The sequence below is a fragment of the Canis lupus genome, chromosome 4, assembly GCF_011100685.1.
Source record: "Canis lupus familiaris isolate Mischka breed German Shepherd chromosome 4, alternate assembly UU_Cfam_GSD_1.0, whole genome shotgun sequence".
Taxonomy (NCBI): Eukaryota; Metazoa; Chordata; class Mammalia; order Carnivora; family Canidae; genus Canis; species Canis lupus.
In genome coordinates, this window is record NC_049225.1 from 23,970,268 (window position 1) to 23,976,267 (window position 6,000).

Below are 6,000 nucleotides of genomic sequence, written 5' to 3' on the forward strand. Positions count from 1 at the left end.
AGGACATGATCCCAGTCTGGGGATCGAGTCCCGCATCGGGCTCCCTGTGAGGAGCCTGATTCTCTCTCTGCCTATGTCTCTGCCTCTCTCTGTCTCTCATGAATAAATAAATAAAATCTTAAAAAAAAAAAAAAAGCTGAATTCTAATGCTGTGTTATGTTATAGAATGCTTACTTAATCCTAATAGAGTAAATGAAGTACCAATATTTATTTTTTTAAAGGAAAAAAAACAGCCTGCAGATTTAGTCCCATTACTCCATGAACAAACTTTAAAAAGAAAAAACAAGATTATAAGTAGTGTTTATAATAGATACCAAGTAACTGTCCAACTCTGAACAAGCAAGGTATTAGGATAGGCACTTTAAATTTTAAATGAACATTAAATCACGTTGAATAGAAACGTAAACATTTGTATACCTGAGATGAATTATGGAAATATACTTCTCCAAGATTACACTAAAGTTTCAATTTTCTCATAGTCAGTAAAACTCACCTTGAACTTATTAGTTAGCCTAGGATATGTTTACAATTTGCAAAACTGATTAGTTTAGGGGAAAAAAGATTAATCCATTTCTAGGTATTTATTTTCTCATAAATAGGCCTAAAACACCTCTTCTCTCAATATGGCAATATTTAACTTCCCAATGCCAGGTCATAAATTATATTTCATGTCAATCACTTCTTACAGTTACTCAATTCCATGTTGCCTTTTTTGGTTTTTCAAGTAACATTCTAAACTGTCATCTCTTCTGCCTGCAGGTGTCCAACATAACATGTTCTTACAGCATTGCTTCACAGGAGTATCATCCTGAGCTCATTCTTAAAAATAAAAACAAATCCATTTTTATTATTTCTGCCCACTACCACAAGTCACCATAAATTCTGATCTGAACACTCAAGATGCTCAACACCTAGCTCTCCTGGTATAGTCAAGGAATGTGAGATCTTCTACTTAATATTAAACTTTGCTGAGCTCAGAGTTTGTGCAAAATTCTCTCAATACATTCCTTCAGGCTAACAGTTACATACCAAGATTAGGCAATCTTTAAATACTTGGGCAGTCCACCAATAATTATGTAGTTTACACAAAGTTTTCTAGTTTATTACTATATGTGCAACACGGAATTAAAAATCTGCTAAAATTGTGGCTTAGCTGATTGAGGGTCTGACTCTTGATCTCAGCTCAGTTGTTGGATTTCAGGGTTCTGAGTTCAAGCCCCACACTAAGCGTGGAGCCTACTTAAAACATACACACACACACACACACACACACTCCTGCTAAAATAAAGACAAAACTGAAGAAAGAACAATCTTATTCCTTAGCACCTGTATATACATTTAAACTACTGGTGCTAAACATTCTGAAATTGAGGAGATAAAAATCTTTGTAAACAATATTTCTTGTTATTGTCATTATTAACAATTACATTTAATGAGAATCTACTATACCCTAGGTACTTGGCATACATTAAGTTACTCCTCACAAGACCCCCATAAGTATTATTATTTCTATTTTGCAAATGGAATAAACTCAAATTCAGAGAGATTAAATAGCTTGCTCAATATCAAGACGTGACAGAGTTGGGTTTCAGAATATAAATCTCGTGAAGTCTGTGACACCAGTATTAGCGATTAAGCTCAAACGTCCATTGAACTGCTAACATTTCTTTTAAACAAAATCAAGACAGTGGAGTAAACAGTGTTACTTCAATTATATTTTCTCTTAAAATATAATATAATCCATAAAGATACAAAAGCAGACCTTAACGTTGACTATAGTTTTAAAGTTAATACCCAGTGACAACAATTTGTGACAATTGTAGTGATTTATTTTTCAATGCTCAAAATGAAGTTCTATACTAACAGATTTTTAAACACATATTAAAAGAAGCAAGCTTTCAACCATATAGATTACATATACTTAAACACTCAATATTTTTGTTACTATTTATAAACTGCAATTTGTTAACTTTACTCACAGTAATAAAAATACTTATCAATAAACGATTTTAACAAATGGGATAAACACACAATATATTTAAAGTTAGAAAAGCTGAATACTCCAGAGCACAGGTACTAATCATATAACAACACAGGTACAAACATATGCTACTTGAAGAGTTTAAATTTCAAATTCCATTAGTTAATAAAGTAGACATTTTAAAAAATAACACTGAAACTGTAAAATACAATTAACTTACACTGGGAAAGGAAAGCAAGTTCTCTAAAAAAAAAAAAAATGCGTGTGTGTATGTATATATATATATATATATATACATGTAAAATTACTTCAGTGAACTATGTTGTTTTTGCCTGTCCAGAAACCCTTCTCTCCCCTCCAGAAAATGACACCTCAATTTTTCCAGAGGAACCATACTTTTGTTGCTTTTTTTTTTTTTTTTTTTAAATAAACTCTGCACCCAACATGGGGCTCAAACTCACAACCACAAGAGGGGGATGCTCTACCAACTGAGCCAGCCAGGCACCCCAATGTTGCTTACTCTGAATTTACGTGGTTTAAAACTGTATGCCCCCCAAATCCCACTCCATGGTGAGAACAAAATCCAATCCTGACTACACAAAGCATTCCCATCACTCTGGCCACAGACACTGCCTCCAGGATGAGCAATGACATGAGTCAGGTTAATAAAATTCCCATACAGTAGTTTGTTGGAGTTATAAAGGGAAGTTCTCTTTCTTTTGGAGTTTCTAAGGCTGTAGGATGTAAGTCTGGTGCTATTAGTACCATCTTTCCCAGAGAGTTTTACTTCAGGCTCTACTTTTCCACACTGATTCCCAAATAGCAACGGAAACTAGTGGTTACCTGCTGGCATGGGAAAAGATAAATTAGGATTTCAACTTTCAATGTTATATTTTCCATGTTTCCATTTTTCAAAAACATACACTTTTATAATGAGAAATATAAAACATTTAAGAATACTGCCCCTGTGTTTTCTTCTCAAATATGCTCAGATACCAATATTTAACATCTTAAAAACATTAATAGTTTTCTCATAATTTACAAAGTATATAGAAAATCTATTTTAAAGGAATCAACTTTTCCACTTGACAAAAAACCAAGTTATTTTTGGGTTGTTTTTTTTTTGAGGGGGGTGAGTAAAACTTTTTTAAAAAAATAGGTTCTCTCAATAAAAATTGGTTCTCTTTTTAAAAGTAGTATATTAGACAACTCTATATGGAAAAAATTGGTTAACATCCAGCAAGTGTTACAGCCACTATAAAAAATCACTCACGGGGATCCCTGGGTGGCTCAGTGGTTTGGCACCTCCCTTTGGCCCAAGGGTGTGATCCTGGAGTCCCAGGATCGAGTCCTGCATTGGGCTCCCTGCATGGAGCCTGCTTCTCCCTCTGCCTGTGTTGTGTCTCTGCCCCTCTCTCTCTCTGTCTCTCATGAATAAAATCTTAAAAAAAAAAAAAAAAAAATCACTCACTAGGGACCCCTGGGTGGCTCAGTGGCTGAGCATCTGCCTTTGGCTCAGGGTGTGATCCTGTTGTCCCAGGATGGAGTCCTGCATCAGGCTCTCCACAGGAAACCTGCTTCTCCCTCTGCCTAGGTCTCTGCCTCTCTTTGTGTGTCTCTTATGAGTAAACACAATCTTAAAAAAAAAAAAAAAAATCACTCACTAAAACTAAAGATTAAAAGTGACCAAATTAGGGGGTGCCTGGTGGCTCAGTAGATTAAGCTTCTGACTCAGGTCTCAGCTCAGGTCTTGATCTCAGGGTCGTGAGTTCAAGCTCCGAGTTGGGCTCCATGCTGGATGGGGAGCCTACTTAAAAAAAAAAAAAAGTGACCAAATTAGGTTTAATAACATTTAGTCCTATAATCCTAAATAATATAAGACCTGAAGGGTCACTTAAATCTTTCAGTTATAGTGTACGTAATATTGCATTATGGGAGAAGTTATATACCATTGTTTATTCTTAAATATAGGAAAATCAGTCTCTGGGGATGTAAAAAGTCTACTGAATACAGTAATTATAAAGGAAGAGAGCAATACACGCTTTTGTTCTGTTGCTTTTGTTAGCTTCTATCATTCTTTCCCTTTCTTCCCAAGCACAGAACCCACTCCTGAATCTTCACTTTCTGTTAGTATTACTCTGTTTTATAATCCTCAGTAAAGACACTTGGAAGGCTTCATTGACACTTTCTTGGCATAATTGATGGCCAGGGTGACGTTCTTTATTTTTTTCTTCAAACTTTTATTTAAACTCTAGTTCACATACACTGCAATACTGGTTTCAGGAGTAGAACTCCGTGATTCATCACTTATATACAACACCCAGCGCTCTTCATAACAAGTGCCCTCCCTAATACCCATCCCTAACTAGCCCATCCCCCACCCACCTCCTTCCAGCAACCCTGTTCTCTTATCTTTCAGAGTCAGAGTGATGTTCCTAAAGTGGAAGAAATAATCACCTATCAAGAGCGACGATACAGAGCAGCTGGAGGCCAGAGCCATCCTCTCACGAACTAATGGCAGGTTCTAAAAAGTTTGTTAAGATAAGGTGATACTCAACAAGCTCATTAACTTGTCCAACACCGGAAAGACAGCATGTAGGTCATCCTGGACAACACCTCTGCCTCAAGATGTGGACGTTTTATTAACTAGTCAGATGGATTAACTTAATTCTAAACCTTAACTCTCCCACGTCTGTCAACCCCAACTTTGTCTGCAAAAAAACTCCTTTCTTCCGCTAGGTCGCAAGCACACATGACCCGAGGGATGCTTCAACATAAAGGTGTATCCAAACCACCCAAAACACTGAAATAAAAACACTGATAAAAGTAACCAAGACAACGGGTCTTTTCCGGGTACCGCGAGGGGAGTATTTTACTGTATTCCCTTAGCCACAGATTGGTTATTCTGTTTACATTTAAAAAGACCTACAATAGTTTTCCGGCGATTGAAAGGAAAAGAAAGCCCAAGACTGCAGGGACAGCAGGTTAAGGCACAGCCTGTTTTGGACTCTTCTCTCAACAGGCACAGGGGCAGTAACGCCCTCGGGGGGCCGGCGTGGGGCGCGGGAGGGCCAGAGCCGGAAGGCGCCCGGAAACATAAAGACTTAGCAGTCCCAGCCGGCTGCGCTCGGTTCTGCTCCTTCGGGTCCCCGCTGATCTTCTACTTTTTTTTTTTTTAAATGCTTACTATTCCCACCAACAAGAGACCTGAGTGTAAACTCCATCACCCACTTCCATCCGCGTCCACCGGTCAAGCCCGCCTGCCGCCGGGGAGAGAGAACGCCGGCGCCCGAGTGACCCCGGCGGCTGCGAACTCGGTCCTGGGACCGAGATCTCCCGGGACAGCGAAAAGGGACGCGGTTAGCTGAAGGGAAGCACGGGAAAAGGGGGCACGGGAAGCAGACGCCACTACGCGCTCCTCGCAGGCCCCTGAGCCGAGAGCGTGAGGGAAGACAGCGCTGCCGCCAGACCCGAAGTCGCCGCATCCCAGAGCCCACAAACGGCCGGCCCGGGAGGTCGGATCCCTCAGGCGGTTTCGCCCTGCCTTTCCTCTCGACTTCCCTAAATGGCTGTCCCTTCACACCCTTCAGAGTCCAGGACTCACCTGTACGCACCCGGGCTGCAGACGCTCTGGGGTCAAAGCCGCCCACCTCTACCGACCATAGAGACGAAACACCAGCGGAGAGAAACCTCCACCTCCGCCGCCCCCTCTCACGTGACTCTCCTAGTCGCTGCGACTGTTGGGATAGTGGCGAGATACGTGTGGGGCGGGGCTCGGAGAATCCGCCCCGCCCCCGGCCTCGGGCCCCGCCCCCGGCCTCGGGCCCCGCCCCCGGCCTCGGGCCCCGCCCCTGCCTCGGCCCACGCCCCGGCCTCGGGCCCCGCCCCCTCGGCTTTAGGCCCCGCCCCGGCCTCGGGCCCCGCCCCCTCGGCTTTAGGCCCCGCCCCGGCCTCGGGCCCCGCCCCCCGACTTCAGGCCCCGCCTCCTCCTCGGACACCGCCCCCGGCTTCAGGCCCCG

At 41.9% G+C, this 6,000-nt stretch overlaps 1 protein-coding gene across 11 annotated transcripts in view; it reads right to left on the reverse strand.

Moving 5' to 3' along the window:
* MICU1 (mitochondrial calcium uptake 1) overlaps window positions 1-5,744 on the reverse strand; it is a 248,383-nt gene extending 242,639 nt beyond the window's left edge. For 6 of the 11 annotated variants that reach the window (XM_038534293.1, XM_038534292.1, XM_038534291.1 and 3 more), the window contains exon 1: window positions 5,586-5,738. The gene's annotated coding sequence lies outside the window, so the exon portion shown is untranslated. Of the gene's footprint in view, window positions 1-5,585 lie in introns of all 11 variants that reach the window. The other 5 variants (XM_038534296.1, XM_038534288.1, XM_038534294.1 and 2 more) reach the window with 4 other exon arrangements.
* Between the last annotated feature and the right edge of the window lie 256 nt (window positions 5,745-6,000).